The sequence below is a fragment of the Peromyscus leucopus genome, chromosome 7 (assembly GCF_004664715.2).
Source record: "Peromyscus leucopus breed LL Stock chromosome 7, UCI_PerLeu_2.1, whole genome shotgun sequence".
In the NCBI taxonomy this organism is placed as follows: domain Eukaryota; kingdom Metazoa; phylum Chordata; class Mammalia; order Rodentia; family Cricetidae; genus Peromyscus; species Peromyscus leucopus.
The window spans coordinates 91753609-91770797 of record NC_051069.1 but is presented as its reverse complement, the minus strand read 5'-3'; the positions used below and the strand labels follow the sequence as shown (position 1 = coordinate 91770797).

The window sequence follows — 17189 nt, the reverse complement described above, 5'->3', positions numbered from 1 at the left end:
ACCAGATCTCATGACAGATGGTTGGGAATCACCATGTGGTTGCTGGGTTGCTGGAATTGAACCCAGGACCTCGGGAAGAGCAGCCCCACTGCTCTTAACTGCTGAGCCATCTCTCCAGTCCCCTACACAGTGAATCTTTATTTTAAAAAAATATTTGAAAGAAAAGTTTTCATCCTTTGAAAACCTGCAATGAATATAAAAGATAACACCAAGGAGAGACTTCAGTATAAATACAGAGATCTCTGTCAACTTGATTTAGAATCACCGAGGAGACACACCTTTGGGCTGTCTATGAGGGCATTTCCAAGAGAAGCTTGCCTGAGCAGGGAAAACCCGGCCTAAATGTGAGCAGCACCCATGGGCTGAGGTCCCACACTGAACAAAAAGGAGAGAATGAGAGGAAGCACAGCAAGTCCTTTCCTCCTTTCCCCCTCCCTCCTCTCCTTCACTGAGTTAGAGGTGTGTGTGTGTGCGTCGTGCGCACGTGCGTGCGCTTGCTAGAGTCACCTGGGAAGAGCGAATCTTATTTGGCTCCCCCAGGTTAGTCTGGCCTGTGGACAAGTCAATGGGGACATTTTCTTGACTAATGGCTGATGTGGGAAAGCCCAGCCCACTGTGGGTGGGGCCAGCCCTGGGCACGAGGTCCTAGGGGCCATAAGAAAAGAGGCTGAGCAAGCCATGAGGAGCAAGCCAGTAAGCAGTGTTCTTCTGCAGCTCTTCATCAGCTCCTGCTTCAAGGCCAAGTTGCTGCCTGACTTCCCTAAATGACGGACAGTGATGGAGGAGAGCAAGCCAATCCCTTCCCCGCCAGGCTGGTTCTGCTTAGTGTTTTATCACAGCAACAAAAGAAAACTCGGATCCATTCTCTCTCTCCTTCCAGACCATGGACACAGTGGGACCAGCAGCCTCACGTTCCCTGCCACCCCATCTTTGCCATGATGATCGCAAGCCCTTCTCAGACGGTGACCCAAAATGAGTCCTTCCTTAAGTTGCCGCTTCCCAGGTATTTGGTCACGGTAATGTGTAAAGTACCCAATGCCATCTCATTCTAGGATGAATGTGCAACAATTCAAGAGCTACACACACATTGTAAACACAACCCAATCCTGTCGTGACTGTGGGAAGGAAAAGAGAAGACTGGAGAAGCTGGAGAGCATGCCTCATGACTTTGCTAGTCGGCGCGGGACTGGGAAAAACCCATGCTGAAATCTACCCATTACTATGTAGTGTCCTGCCTAGCACAGTCATGGGAGGCGGATCTAAAACCAATGAGCACTTGCCGACAAGGCCTCATCCCCAAGCAGCCACACATGGTCATTCATCAGTGAGTGGACTGACAACCCTGTGTCTACTTAGAACCTGAAGGAATGTGCCAAACAGAAATTTCAACTTCTCTATGTGCCACAGGATCCTTGCGGGGCACCAAACTCCTTCTTTAGTGACCCCCCCCCCAACCAAACCAGATGCCTGGGCTCAGGATCAGAGGCAAGGGCTGCCAGCATCCCCCAGTGCAGAATTTGAGAAATGCACAGTTGAGCTGGTGGCTGCCCCCATTGAAGGCCACGTTTCCTATGGCTGCAGGGTGGCTACAAAACGATCCGATCAAAGGATGAGAAGGTGATAACTGTCTGGGATGAGTCCGTTATGGGTCAGTGTGCTCCAAGCTGCCCCCTTCCCCACTGCTTGGAATGCAGATGGTGGCCGGGCATTGGTGGTGGCGCATGCCTTTAATCCCAGCACTCGGGAGGCAGAGGCAGGCAGATCTTTGTGAGTTTGAGGCCAGCCTGGTCTACAGAGTGAGTTCCAGGAAAGGTACAAAGCTACACAGAGAAACCCTGTCTCAAAAAACCAAAAAAAAAAAAGAAAGAAAGAAAGAAAAGAAAAGGAATGCAGGAATGCAGACGGTGTGGTGAGCAGATAATGGCTCACCCAGCTGACGGGGCAGGACAGCTGCTCAACAGAGCCCGACTGTGCAGAGTTACCTCAGCAGCACTCGCCTGCGTACACCTATCCGTGTAGTGCAAGAGAGACTCCATTTTCTATTTTGCTCCAGCCACTTCGGTCAAGGCAGCGTAACTAACCTTAATCAACAGAGTGAAGGACTGTGGAAAATCATATCCCCAAAGGTCGGCACCTGGGTGGTGACAGCGATGTCACTGATAATAACTGTGACGGTGACAGCCTTTTTCCCCCCTTGTGTGCACAGAAGACACTTGGTTGCTATGGAGCAGAGAGAGGTCATCAGATACTCTGACAAGAAATCATGTCCCTGGATCAAGCTGCAGCCACGCATAGTCCAGTGGCTTCCATCATCACAAACACTGAACTACATACTGCATCTCTATTCAACCTCAACACAGCCTGACCCAAGAGAGGGCAAGGAGTAAACCAACGCTGGGAGGGACCAACTTCCTATCCCCCCAGCTTTCTCTAAGTCTGATCTTCAAGCTACTACGGAAGTGCAATCCCTAATCTGGTAGCTGTCTCTCTCTAAGACCTGTTCTGGCCACTTGTTAGAATCTGAACCTGAAATGTCCCAGAGGCTCGTGTTCTGAGTGCTTGGTCTCCAGTGGGCAGTGTCAACTTGGAGGCCGTGGAACCTTTCAGAACGGGGCATACCTGGCGGAAGGAGTCGGGTGGGCTTGGGAGATGACACACAGCCTCCGTCCTCCCCACGTCCTGAGCTGCCTCTACTGTTTGCTGGGACAGGCTGAAGTCCTTTGGGAAACCGTGAGCCAGAACCAATCTTTCTTCCTTCAAGTTGTTTCCATCAGAACAACCCCAAAGTAACAAGTGCAGAGCTGGCCCCGGCTAAGTGGCGCCATTGCTATAACTAATCCCACCAGGTGGTTTATAGTGGTGCCACTGCTATAACTAATCCCACCAGCTGGTTTATAGCGACACCATTCTTATAGCTCATCCCACCAGGTGGTTTATCGGCCTTTGAAACGGGCTGGTGAAGGAAAGTGGACTATGAAGATGTAGACTCACCACTCTGGTGAGAACTTGGAGGACCAGGATGCTGTCAATACAGACAGCAAAGATGGTACTCATGTGGTCTCAGGTAGGGACAAAGACCCGACTGGGAACAGGACTACAGAGGCCACTGTGTCTGGTCAAGAATTCGTTCACATTCTACCCATGTCCTGAAAATCTGAGTGAGGGGGATTTCAAAAGTAATGGAGAAAACGCAAGACAACTTAGTACTCAGCCTGTGGTACGGTTCTGGCTGGCTACTTTTAGTTAGTTTTATAGTGAGAATCAGGATCAAAATGCAGAGAAGAATTTTTAAAATGTGGGGTCTGGCCCTGAAAGAAAGGTGAGGATGTTTAAAGCGGCGGATAAGGGAAGTGTAGGCAAGGCAGGACACTGATGCTCAAGTCATCAGCATCTGTAAGAAGCTGTGTCTATGACACTGGGGACAACAGAACAGGTGACCTGAGAAGGAGTCCTTACCCTCCGAAGGTGCCAGGGTATCAAATTGAAGACTTGCTTAAAATACATTCCTTCAAAGGAGACTGAATTTTGAAGAGTCACCAGGGTGTTCTGATGGAAAAGGGCCACCTACAGAAATGATTTTCTCGGTTCCGGGTTCAGCTGCTCAGGGACTCTGGCTGATGCAGCCATGATCTAAATGGTCCTCACTGGCACCAGACTTTGGAATTATCCACCAGGTACTATTTTCCAGGTGTGCAGAAGGCAAGATTTTGGGGGTCTTGCCCCTAGGTTCTTAAGGAACACTTGTGAGTGAGACCAAACAATGTGCCCCAGATTCTGGATATGGAGCTACAAGATTTAATATTTTCCCTGCTCGGTATTAGTCCTGCTTTGGTTCAATCTTGAATACATTCTTCTTACTTTACAGGTCACAGCAAAGAGACTATTTTGAGTCTCAATAGAGACTTTAGACTTTGACTTCTGATCATTGTTGAGACTATGAGGCTTCTTGAAGTTGGAATAAACACATCTGTGTATTACAAGATGGCCATGAGCCTTCGGCAACCAGGATGGAATGTTATAGTTTGAATCTAAAGTGTCTCTCACAGGCTTAGGTTTTGAGTATTGTTTGCCAGCTGGTGGAACTATTTGGGGAGGGTTTGGAACCTTTGGGGAGTAGGACCTAGCTGGTGGAAACAGGACACGTAGGGTGGGTGTTTAGCACGTACACCAGTTTATACCTGGTTCTAGCCTTGCTCTCTCTGTTTCATGGTCTGCTGTGATGTGAGGAGCCCCCCACCACATGCTCACACATGCTCACACTGCTGCAAATCTGCCAGGCCTTCCCTGTCTGTGAAGGACTGAATTCTTCTGGAACCATGAACCCAAACAAATCTTTCTTTCTGTAAATTGTTCCTGTGGAGTACTTTGGTGGCAAAAACATACGAAAACCAAGTGTGATTCCCCACCCAACCAGACCACCTATCTACTGCACAGATAACTGTGAGAAGAAGTCACAGTTGTGCATGACGGTGACAAAGCACAGGTGTCACTTCTTGGGGACAACTGCGCCATTGCTTCTCTTCAACTCATAGTTAAGGTTCTGCTTTGGTTAACAGCTGAGCAGGTTCTATTAGACTAGCCTGTAGGTTCAAGAAACCATTCGCAAGCTGGTGGATAATGGACGGATTTCAGTCTCCGGGAAAGCAAAGAGAACTCAGTGGAACCTGCCCTTAAGTCATCATGTCCACTCAATAAAAAAAAGAAGGAATTTGAATCATAATCAAGAGGGGGAAAACAACCTCAATAGGAATAGACTCCCAGAAGATACAAACAGGTATTCTTAAAAAGAAAAGGGAAAAAACAGACGTGGAGATGGGTCTCAACCAATCCGAGGACATCCTAACAATCAAGACAGAAACGAGGGAAGGCGGAGACAGCAGATCACATGGCGCTGTCTCTTGCAGTTTCACCTCCCCCAGCCCCCTTCTTCCCACTTCCACCTACCCTCCCCACTTCAGACTGAACCTCTCCTGTGAGTAACCTCCAGGCACCTGGCCTGCCTTCCCTGTCCTCAACACTGGTCCTGGAAGGCATCTTTACACAGCAGGCGAGGTTATTTTTCTGGGTTTAAAAACCAACAACCTTAGGGGTGTGGAGAGGTGGCCCAGCAGGTAAGAACCTCTTGCAGAAGACCCACGTTCCATTCCTAGAGCCCACATGGCAGCTCACAACTCTTTACAGTTCTTGTTCCAGGGGATATAACACCCTCTTCTGGCCTCCAGCAGCACTTCACATACATGGCACACTTTCATATATGCAGGCAAAACACTCATACACATAAAAGGAAGATAAATAAATCTTTTTTTTTGTTGTTGTTGTTTTTCGAGACAGGGTTTCTCTGCGTAGCTTTGAGCTTTTCCTGGATCTCACTCTGTAGACCAGGCTGGCTCGAACTCACAAAGATCCACCTGCCTCTGCCTCCCGAGTGCTGGGATTAAAGGAGTGCACCACCACTGCTTATGATAAATACATCTTAAAACACAAAATTATATAAAACAAAAACCTGACTCTATTCCTCCCTGATGCTCCTAGGAAACAGTCTAAACATGTGTGATTGACTGTTCGGGGCCCACCACGGGCTTTTTATGGCCTCATACTCCTCTTTCTCAGCTTGACTTTATACCAGGGAATAATGTTGTTTGGAATTCCCACGTTACTGTGCATTTACTTTGAATATATCTGTGCATCCACGCATGCCATGGCTCTTTTGTGAAGGTCAGAGGGCAATTTACAGGGGTTGGTTCTCCCCTTCCACCCTGTGTCTGGGGATGGAACTCAGGGTGTCAGGCTTTGGCAGCAGGGACCTTTACCCACAGAGTCAGCTTGCAGGCCCCTCCCAGGTCTTTTTCCTGATGCCGTTCCTCCCCTGAAAGTATTTCTTTAGAATTTGAGATGCTTCTCCTCTGCAAATCACATTCTGAACTCTCAGGCTAGCCCAGAGATTGTTCAATACTTTCTCTACTACCAAACAGGAAAGGTCTCAGACTGACTCATCTCTGCCACTGGTCAATGATGTGGTGATTCTGAGCACGTAGCCTGCTGATCCGTGGGCTTTAGAATCACCCCAGGAGCTTTTTGAACATTGGGATCCCTGAGTCCACTCAGGTAGACACAAGTACAAGCTCTGGATGTCAGTCTGGGAATCAGAACCATAGATGAGTTCTCAGATCATTTACTTGCTCAGTGACGTGTGCAAATAACTGCTCCGTGCTGTGATCCGGGTCTGAGGAGGCTGTGTTCTCCAGGGGTCACAGATTGATGACAAGGCTTGAGGGAGAGGGGACAGTGCTAGTGGATGAGGAGTTATGCACAGGGACCAGGCTCCCTCAGAACCAGGGTCACATGGTCTGGGTAGCAGAGCTGGGATCTGAATCCACGTCTCCCTGACATCCAAGTATCTGCTATGGGCTACTGAGCTGTACCCCCTTTGCTTCTAGAAGTCCGTTTCTGAGGCTGTCACTGCGACTCCCTGGCATCACATCATATCTGGCTCCCTACTGTCAGAGAGTGGTAATAATTAGCCACAACAGCTCATCAGAGCCCACTTAAGAGGGAGTTCATTTGCATTTTAGTAGAAATAAATAAAGTGAGCCCTCAAAGGACAGAAGGGGAAGGCCTTGCGAGAGAGACTTGGCTGGGTCTCCACGACCAGAACAATTCAAGCTTCCGGGCACCATCTATTTCCCAGATACAAGTCACAGTAGCTGGCCCCACACCACTGCCAGCTGGAGCCCGTCTCTACCAAGAAGGCCAGAATTTCAGAGAAGGTGGTCATGGTCTTCCCTGGGCAGCATTTTATTGTGGCAGATGGTGTTAAAATTAACATTGAAGCCACTTCACTTGAGTGCCTACTGTGTGTTATAAAAATCCCCGGTCCCTGCCCCTCAGGAGCTTTTGACTTTGTGGAGAAGAAAAAGAAGATAAATGCACAAGAACTGTCACTCACAGCAATGGAGAAGGAGCAGGTGAGCGGGGCTCTGAGGGTCCAGTGCAGCGGGTCCCCACTTGCTTGGTGTCTTATGGAAACACGGAGTGAATTATGCAAGCCCTTAGTGCGTGTCACCTTTTCAGTAGGCAGAGAATGGGGAACAGTGGAGGATGGGAAGTTCAGGGAGAAGCATCTTGGAGGGAGTAAGAGGAGTTCTGGTTATTATCAAACGAGAGTTTGTCTAACCCTCTTGATGATTTCTATTATTAACTGTGGACCAAATAGAACAAACAGGTGAGTGAAGGCACCAGAAAGTGCAGGTAGAAACCAGAGTGAGTGAACACTCACTTAGAGGGGAACACTGCATGTTTCCTATGGTTTCATGACTTCTCACCCAACGGCAGGCGGCCCCAGCGGCAGCCAAGGGGTGGCTCGGAAACCCACAGTCAAACTGGTTGAAAAATAAGAGGACAGAATGCACAGTACCCCAGCTGATGAGAAGTACAGAAAATCCTAGACACGAGAAAGCCACAGAGAAGGGACTCTGAAGTCTGCTTATAAACCGTGCCCGACTTGGGACGAGCTGAGAAGACCCCGAGCAACCTGCCCAGGGCTGGGAAGAGAACAAAACAAACAGAAATTGGAAGAGATTGGGCGGCTGCTGTCACAGCACGGGATAGAGCTGAGAATCGGGGTCCATGCAACTGTTAAAGAAACAGCATTGCTCAAGGCTGGAAACAGAATCCACGGTCACCAGCACAATGTGCAGGGCAGTCCCAAGTGAGCAGCCATGAGGTGAGCGGAGAATGTAAGCCGTACACGAGAAAGAGAAATAAATGAAGAGCTATTCTGGGCTAATTTAGACGCTGAAAGTCGGAGGAGATATTCTAAAGTGGTCAATATTATTATGTCCAAACACAGAAAGAAACCTATTTTCATAACGAAGACTCAGATTTGGGCCAGCAAGATGGCTCATCAGGTAAAGGTGCCCGCCATCAAACCTGACCACTTTGGTTTGATCCTGGGAACCCACAGGGTAGAAGGGAGAAAACTCACCCTACAAAGTTGTCCTCTGATGGCCACACATGTGCCATGGCATGCACCTCTACACACACACACACACACACACACACACACACACACACACACACACTTTTAAAAGAAAAGAAAATCAGAGTCAAATCAATGAACAGCAAATGAAAGATAAAATCTTGGGAGCAGTCCGAGGAAAATGACACATGACAGCCAAGGGCATGGTGACAGGGATGACAGGGACAGCAGACTTGGAATTTGAAATCCAGCAAAAAGTTCTTCAAATGTGCAGATAAACTAAAAACATTTTTAAATAAATGGGAACAAAGAGTCTACGTTAAAAGAAGTTCCTCAGACTGAGAGGAAATAATGATGTTAGCAGGAACTGGGACTCCTCTGGAAAGGCTAAGGATACAGGAGAGGATCACTACATGGGTGAGGCTGATATTTTGCTGTATTCTAATAAAATTTGCCTGATGACCAGAGGACAGAGCCAGCCACTAGATTAAACATGGAGGTCAGGCAGTGGTGGCACACGCCTTTAATCCTAGCACGCCACAGGTGTCCCTCCCTCTGGAGCCGGCTCTCTCCCCTTGCCTATCTTCCAGACTTGCACAACAGATTTCTGTGTCCGGATCTCTGTGAGTTCAAGGTCACCCTGGGCTACATGAGATTGATTCAGTCTAGGAGAGAAACAGCCAGGCAGTGGTGGCACACACTTGTAACTCCAGTATTTGGGAAGCATATGCACCATTAATCCCAGCACTAGGAAGGTTGAGATAGGAACTGAAATGGCTGGGTGGAAAAAGGCATATAAGGTATAAGGAGACAGGAACTCAGCCCTTTTGGCCAAGGAGTCAGAGGCATTCAGTCTGAGGATTTGTGGAGACAGGACTCGCCTCCCTTTCAGCCTGAGGATTCGGTAATGGTGAGAAGTTTCTCTAGTGGCTTGTTCCTTTGTCTCTCTGACCTTTCAGCATTTACCCCAATGTCTGGCTCCAGGTTTTTATTGTAAGAGCAATTAGGATTCGCGCAACAGTGTTGCAGATGACAACACCCTGAAGTACGAAGCCACATACTTTCTTCAGAAAATGGAAAATGGTTGGGACCAATGGCTGGTACAGGGGACACGAGGAGAGGACACGGTGAAGCCAGAGAACTGGATGAAGTGGAAATTCAGAAGGACTTCCTAATGGCCAGAGCTCTAGAAAGGTCATTCTGGCTGACAGATGGAAGAATGCAAGGAAGACACATAGAAGTTTGCTGTGCAAGTCTGGAAGATAGGCAAGGGGAGAGAGCAGACTCCGGAGGGAGGGACACCTGTGGGTGATACTGAGGACATGCTGGACTTGGTGGATGCTGAGAGACTCAGGCTGTGTGGCTGAGGCAAGGTCTTGACATGTGCAGTGGCTTGTATATGTGGGAACAACATCTTCACTTATCAGAGGACCAACCAGAGGTCCAGAGACGAGAAGTGACTTTCCCAAAGTCTCACAGTGAGTCAGCAGGGTGACAAGGACTGTCACACATCTTCTCCACTGCTGGCACATGGGCTTTGGGTGAGGCCATAAAGGAGACCTCGTGGGCTGTGTAATGAATGGTTAACTTTTTTGACCTGAGTAGTGTATACTCTTGGGGTTCACTGCAACCAAAATACCTGACAGAGACAATAACTCAAGAATGGGGTGACTTTCTTCTGGTTTACAGTTTCCAGGAGCCCATGGTCGCGTGGTCCCCATGCTTGGGCAGGATGTTGTGATGTGAACTGCCGCCATGATGTGAACTGCTCTGCTTGGTCATGTGCTCGCCACTGTGATCTACGAACGTCTCTGCGACCACACGTGCCCAAATCAATACTTTCTACATCAGGCTGTTTCTGTTGGGTGTGAGGTAATGTCTATGGAAAAATAGCTGATCCAGGCTGACTCCTTTGGAGCAAATTCCAGAAAGGGTAGCCCCAACCACACCACAAGAACTAGTGATAACAGACACTACATGGGTGTCGCTCATGTATGTTGCCTAAATGGGGAGCCATGAGGCTAAATCCAGACTGGTGGGCATTCTCACAGGGGATGAGCTGGGGTGACCAGGGCATGGCAAGCGGAGCTCCTGGGGGCTCCTGTGCTCTGACGGAGAGTTCTGTTTAATTGCTATTCAGCACGGACCTACAGGCTCTGACCCGTGTCAACTCAGCTTTCACAGGCCATGGACCGCAGATGTTTGTCCACACCATACAGAAGGGAGCTAGCAAGTGAGGGGAGGAGGCAGGCAGTACACTGTGAGCTGTACGGATTGCCGTGTGAGTCTCCGCCTCGCTGTTCACACCACTACCAACTACTCTACCTGCCAAGCCACGTCAAATACGTCTCTGTAGCCTGGCCCTAGGAAACCCTCTATATTAGCGACTTTTCTGTTGCTGAGGCAGAATATCTTAAAGAAAGAACTTCAGGGAGAAAGGTTCTGTTTTGGCTGTTTAGGGGCTACAGCCCATCTAGTGGTGACAGCAGCTCCCCCTACCCCCCATGGCAGGTGGGAGCAGGTGGGAGTGTGAAGCTGTCTGCTCACACCATGGTGGAGGAGGAAGCAGGGCTCAAGCTGGAACGAGAGCCAGGCTGTAACCATAATGTACTGCATGCTGCCTTCCCCACAGACACCCACTTCCTCCACCAGGACCCACCTCCTAAAGAACCCACCCCTTTCCAAAACATCCTGACCTGCTGGGGACCAAGCATTCAAACACAGCCTGTGGGGGAGGTGGGCTTGTTCAAGAGACAGCAACCTCTGAGCACATCACCTTTCAAGAACCAGGCAGAATTTCCTTTCCCTGCGACCAGCTGGGAATGAGGATCCAATGTTGAGCCCCGGGCGGTGGTTCTGCCGCTCTCAGCCCAGTGCCCTCACTCATGGAGCTAGTTTTTTTCTTCTTTGCATCTGCAGTCTACTTGTAAAGGAAGCTCCCACTTTAGGTGGACGTTAGAGGGAGGAGACACCAGATAAAAAGAACAAATAACTATTCAGAAAGGCCTTGGCATCCTTGGTGACTCCTTTTGACCAGCTTCCTCTCAAGGGTCAGCACAGGTCACACAGGAGAGTTGTGTATTGATGGATGTGTGTGTGTGTGTGTGTGTTGTGTGTGTGTGTGTGTGTGTGTGTGTATGGGAAGCATGGTAATGGGGACACACACAAGTTCACACTTGATTTGTACAAAGGCATGGAAGGCTGTATTATACTGGTGAGTGGAAGGGGGTCGGGGCTTCTGCTCTGAAGGGAAAGTCAGGATCCCCCGACACACACAGAGCCCCAGCACTGCCCTGAGGCCAAGGTGGTGAGGAACCCTCACAGGCTTTCCGGAAAGGAAGCATACTCAGGGTCTGTCTGTCAGTGCCACTCAGGACAGGCCCCAGCTGGCCCCAGAGGAGCTGCCATGCCATCAGTCAGGAGTCCAGCGGGCACCAGTATGGTTTTCTTTGATGTTATCTGTGTTTGTTTTTTTGTTTGTTTGTTTGTACTGAGATAGGCTCTACTGTATCCCCAGCTCCCAAGCTGGCCTTTAAATGACTATGCTGCTGAGGATGCTTTGAACTTACCCTCCGGCTTCTAACTCCACATGCTAGACTCTAGCAGTTGAGCTAAAGAGTCTGATTAGCTTCCCTAGCTCTCAATCCTCTCATCTCTCAACTGAAGACACTACAGCTCCCTGTAAGGACTGTTGGGCCACATGACTTAGGCTCTGTGGAGGCACTTTACTCTGTTCTATGCTACGTAAACAAAAATGAGCAGTTGGTACCAGAAACCAACTGACATGGGGCTGTCCACGCAAAGCTGCAGAGCCAAGCCCATGGAGCTGCCCAGGGTCTGTCTGGGTATGTGATATGACCCTGAGAGTCTACGCTCAGGATGAAGGTCAACGGTGAACCAGCCTCCAGTGGTACATTAAAGGCTCTGCTAAGTCCTGCACTGGAGAAACAGGAACTGGGTTTTTCCTCATCTACTGCACCTCCCTCCCGCTTAGGAACCTCTGTGCTCCTAAACCTTATCAACACCTCAACCATCTGGTGTTCCCAGGGCTTCAGCAGAGGCCGAGCTTCAGAAAGGTGGGTCTGAGGGCAACAGCCCTCTTCCACTGTGCCAAGGAGTCATGGTCAAAGCAGCTGTTCTGTTCTCTGTTTTATCTTGTGAGGCACGGAACAAATAATTTCCGATGGTAGCTGCTCCATGGGGGATGGGATGCCGAGACACACAAACAACAGGCATGTGCTTGGAGAATCTCCTGCCAGCCTAGAGGCCCCATGAGGCCCTTGCAAGGCTGTGCCTACCTGCCTGTATTGCATGATGTCTCCTCTGAAGGAGACTGCAGTGTACTCTATTGTGATACATGCCCACCCCATCCCCCAACCTGGCAATGCTAATTTATTCCTTTGCGCTTGCAAACAGCTCCGCCTGTGAAAAATGGCAGCCGCTTTATTTTATACATGCAAGGAATATTAAGAAGCACAGAGTTCCTCCCCACCGTTTGCCTTCCTCTGAGTGTGGTATTAAACAGTATCAACAGGGGTTCAAACGATGGTGTTACGTACATTCCTCTAGACAGAACTTCCACTGGTACAGCTGATCTCCGAGCAAGAAGGTGTTCCCTACGGCACTTGTTGAAATCTTCTTGGCGCTGTGCATTTATTATGAAATATAATTCTGCATCCACATTCTGACAAGATACAGCAATAAAGTCTACGGAGGAAATCTGCATGGTAATTTGCATAAATTGACTCCAGCATTTTCTTCTGGGGAAGAGAATGAAAAGGCAAGTATGTGTGTCTTCTTTTAGCCTTGGCCGGGGCCGAGCCCAGGGCTGGAGAGAAGCATCCGTAAATGGCAGGAAGCAGCTGGGCATGACAAGCCCTTGACAATGACTCTGCTGTTCTCCTTCTGCACAACCAACCAGCAGAGAAAAGTATCTGGGTAAAGTCATGCAAATTACCATGCAAATGAGCCTGGTAAACTTAAAGATTCAGACCCCAGAGGAGACGGTGCTTTGTGGGGAGGATCCGACAGCCTTTGGAAATGTGGGGGGGCCAGGTCGTTGCCTGCCATTGCCAGTGGTGGCCAGCCCTTCAGTGGAGGAGGCGATGGTGGCTCCCAAGGTCACAGGGCAGGCCTCTAGCCTTTCAGTGTCACAATCTGTCCTCTTCTGGTGGTTACTTTACTCCGCATGAAGAATGGCCATCCCATTTGTAATTCTATATGTGAATATATTTTATTGGTTCTGCTCCTCTAGAGAACACTATTACAAAAAACAGCTTGCTACCCTGTCCCTGGGTGATCATGGTGCTTACATCATGAGAAACATCTCTGCTGTCATCCAAGTCCTTGCCCATTCACCCTCCCCCACCTACATTAGTGGCTGAGCCTGTGAAGGAGTTGTGTGTTAGGGCTGAGGTCCCTCGGGTGTGTGGTCCAGACAAGCCGGGCATGGGTGGCTGCTGGAGTGGGCGGGAAGGCTTCCTGGAGGAAAGAGTGGAGCCAGTGGGAGATGAGCAGGATTTGATGCGGCCACCCTGGAGGGAGGAATGAGTGCATGCACAAGTATTCAAGAGAGGCTGAGGCGTCAGGATCCAGCAGCGTGTGTGTGTGTGTGTGTGTGTGTGTGTGTGTGTGTGTGTTGTGTGTGTGTGTGTGTGTGTGTGTGTGTGTGTGTGTCCCCACAACTAGAGCACACAAAAAGGAAACAGAAATAGAATCCCAGGCTGTGGGGCACCAGGTGACTGACTACCTGGTGGCTAGGAGCTTGCCCCAGAGTATAGAGGTGCACTGACCCCACCTCAAGGGCCCAGAGGCGATCCACACGGACCCATCAGCCACATCTCAGATCCTGTTAAGAGGGACCAGATGAGAATCTTGCAGCCCTACAACAGAGCGTCTGGGGCCACCGGAAGCTGGCCAGGGCATCCTCCCCTAGCGCCTCTAAACAGAGCGTGGTCCTCTTGTACTGTGTCACCCTCAGGCCCCCAGGAAGGTGATGATGCCCATTGTTTGAAGCTACTCAGTTTGTGATCGTTTGTCTGGCAGCCCCAAGAAGCGAGCGTGGGAAGCCTTAGGGCAGAAAAGACTGGCATGGCTGGAGGATCAGCTTCGGGCAAGGGCATCTCAGGAGCCCCGAGCCTTCAGGAAAGGCCAGAGCTTCCTAGGAAGCCCCTTCAGAGTCTGAACCCCTCTCCCGTCACAGCAGTGTGTCCCGTGAGAGCAACCCTTCAGCATGTGGGCCTCTCCCGGAGGCAACCCTTTCGATCTGCTGTTTTCTGACTTGGATCACTGTGCGGACTCCATCACCTTCAGTTTGGTTTAAATGCTAAGGCCTGAGCTCCCCTCCCAGACATCCCCCAATAGTTGCCTAATACGCAGGCAGGAAAGAGAGCCTTGGAGAGGCCCCACAAAGCAGCGATTCTCCAACCTCAGCCAGCAGTTGCCTCCAGAGGACCATACCTCCCAGCAGGACTCCTTCACACAGCTGACCTTCCCAGGACCTACAGGGATTTCCCGGGGAGTGGGGGGGGGGCCACACCAAGAGCCAATTTTTATTACAGGGTATGTCCAGATCTTTTCCTACTGTAGAATTTGAAGGTAACCTCTTAGCTGGGATTTTACAGGAAGGAATCATCACAAACACAATTCTCTGGCTAAGACATGGTTTTTCACTTGTACAAGTGAAGTGATTTCTTCAGGGTCATTTCGTAGGTGGTGAGAGACTGCAGAGTACATGTGTTAATGGAGAAAAACGGTGTGTGTGTGTGTGTGTGTGTGTGTGTGTGTGTGTGTGTGACTGCCAGGTAAATACTGGAAAAAGACATGCTCCTCAAAGGTCCCCAGGGCTGGCCAAGTGTCAGCTCACCAGGGCCCACAGGCAGACAGAACCTTCTGAGAGGTCCAGAAGAGGACCCCAGCCTCCCATACTCAGAGCCTCATGGTGGCCCTTCAGGGCCTCGTGCCTGCTGAGCCCCAGACCAAGGTGGAACTGGCTTGTCCTGAGGACGGACCCCTGCCCTCCCTAGCCTGCTGAGGCTGGGCCAGGCTCTACGCCCTGACTGCTTCCTTCTGCTGCTCTTTCCACAGACCATAGACGGCACCACACAGACATCTTTCGTCAGAGTGAGTGAATGGGTGGAGAGTGTGGGGCCTGGAGACATGGGGAGAAGAGAGGGAGCACTGTCTGGGAAGTGTCTGAGTGGATCTAGACTCTGCCGTGCTATCCTGGCTGCTGGGCAGACAGGACACTGGTGGGAGGGTAACCAGCATGGCCACTGTGCAGTGGGACAACGTGAGAAGAGGTAAATTTCATCCTCTAGAGCCCGTGGAGGCTGTGTCCACTCCCACACACCTCTGCTGCTCTGCTAGGAAAAACAAAATAAACAAAGAGTCTACCCTCCTCTGTCTCCAGAGGGTTCATTAGTATGTGTGTGTGTGTGTGTGTGTGTGTGTGTGTGTGTGTGTGTGTGTGTATCTCCACCTAATTACTGCTCTAAGGGGCTTTTGGAAGAGACTTCTACTTGAGGCTATAACAAACCAGGTCGGACAATTCTGCCATGCCTGGGGAGCACGAGGTCTACCCTTTGGTCTCTCTTGACTCACCATGACAGTGGACCTGGGGGCTCTCAGTCTGAGGCCACCAATGAACTGAGGCAAGCAGCCACTGCTGTGCCAGTAGGCGTCTGTGAACACCATCTGTGGCCAGGCCTGGTATGGAGATGGCTCCAAGAAGATCCTGGGCTTGGCATATCCCAAAACCCAGGTGAAAACCAGAAGGGCAGAGCAGACGCCCTAGATTTGGGGGGCCCAACTAGCCTTAAGGACAACATGCTACAGGCGAAGGGTCATGAGGAGCTGATGGAGGTGGCAGGGTCTCTGTGCTGAGGGCAAACGTCTGCCCCAAGCTTCGGGCACTAGAGGAAGTTTCAGAGTAGAGAGGGGACAGCGACAGGAGCCGAGGGCAGCAGGACCACACAGGGAGCAGCAAGTAGAGGCTGAACTGAGTGACAAGGGCCAGGCGGTGAGGGTGACACCGGGAAGGGGAGTCTTTTTTCAAAGTTCTGTGGCTGCCTGTCAGAGGTGACTTGTCCGCTGCGGCTAAGAACCTCACTGTGTTTTTCAGTGTGATGTCAACGGAAAAAGGGGAAGACGATGACTATTTTAAAACCAAGCAGTAGCCAGGTGTGGTGCCGGCAGAGATCCAGAGGTCAAGGTCATCCTTAGCTAGCGGACAGATTTAAGGCCAGGTGGAGCTCCATGAGTCTCTGCCTCAAAAAAACTAAAGGGGAAGAGTGAGATAACAAAAACAAGACATGAGCATGCGCGCAGGCACACACACGCGCACGTGAGTGCACACACAGCACGAAGTGAGACTTTAGGAGGGAGTCCCCCAGGGCTGGCACCTCTGCTCTACAGTGACAGAAGAATTCCCCTTACTGGAAGGACAGGCCACAGGGAGACAAAGTGATACGGAGTCCTGGCTTTGGGGAGGACGCAACGGCAGGGCCACCATCGATGTCCTAAAGCCGTGCGCAGCACCATGGGCCCCACTCTGAAGCACCCAGAGACTCCTGACCTTCCCCCTAGACAATCCTGGATTCCACACGATGCAGGATTTTGGTCCAGCCGCTGCAGAGTGAAAGCAGGGACTCGAGGGCAGCAGAAAGGGGGCCCTCTGAGGGCATCCGAGACAAGGATGACTGACGGTCCAGGGTAATGAGAGACGGACAGACAGCCACAGAACTGCAGGCATGGTGAGCTGTTCCAAGTGGTGGGGAGCGACATCTTGGAACAGCTGCCCCAGCGGCTCTATAAATACTCGTCCTTGAGAATGTGATGACAAGGGATTCCTCGTTCACACACACTGAATTTGCTTGCGGTGGTGGCGGGCTGAAGCCCCACACTGAGAAGAAGAGCCGAGAAGTCTTGCTGAGAGCAGTCTCCTGCCTGGAGAGCCCAGCTCTGCTTGAAACCCCACCCTCCCTTTTTCAAGTAATACCTACTAACATGTCTGGGAACCAGTATCTCACAGGACTCCCAGCCCAGAGAAATGAACTGGAGAACTGTCTATACTCTGAGGAAAAAAAAAAAAACAGTACTTTTAAAATATATCAGAATAGTTGAAATGCCTAAGTTTTACAACTTCAGCAAAAAGCTTGAATTATGAGGAAAATTCACTTGTACAACACCCCCACCAGCACCACTGAAACCA

At 50.2% G+C, this 17189-nt stretch overlaps 1 protein-coding gene across 1 annotated transcript in view; it reads right to left on the bottom strand.

The window, feature by feature from the left end:
* The window catches only part of Rab6b (RAB6B, member RAS oncogene family), a 66908-nt gene that overhangs the window by 19067 nt on the left and 30652 nt on the right, over positions 1-17189 (bottom strand). The window lies entirely within an intron of this gene.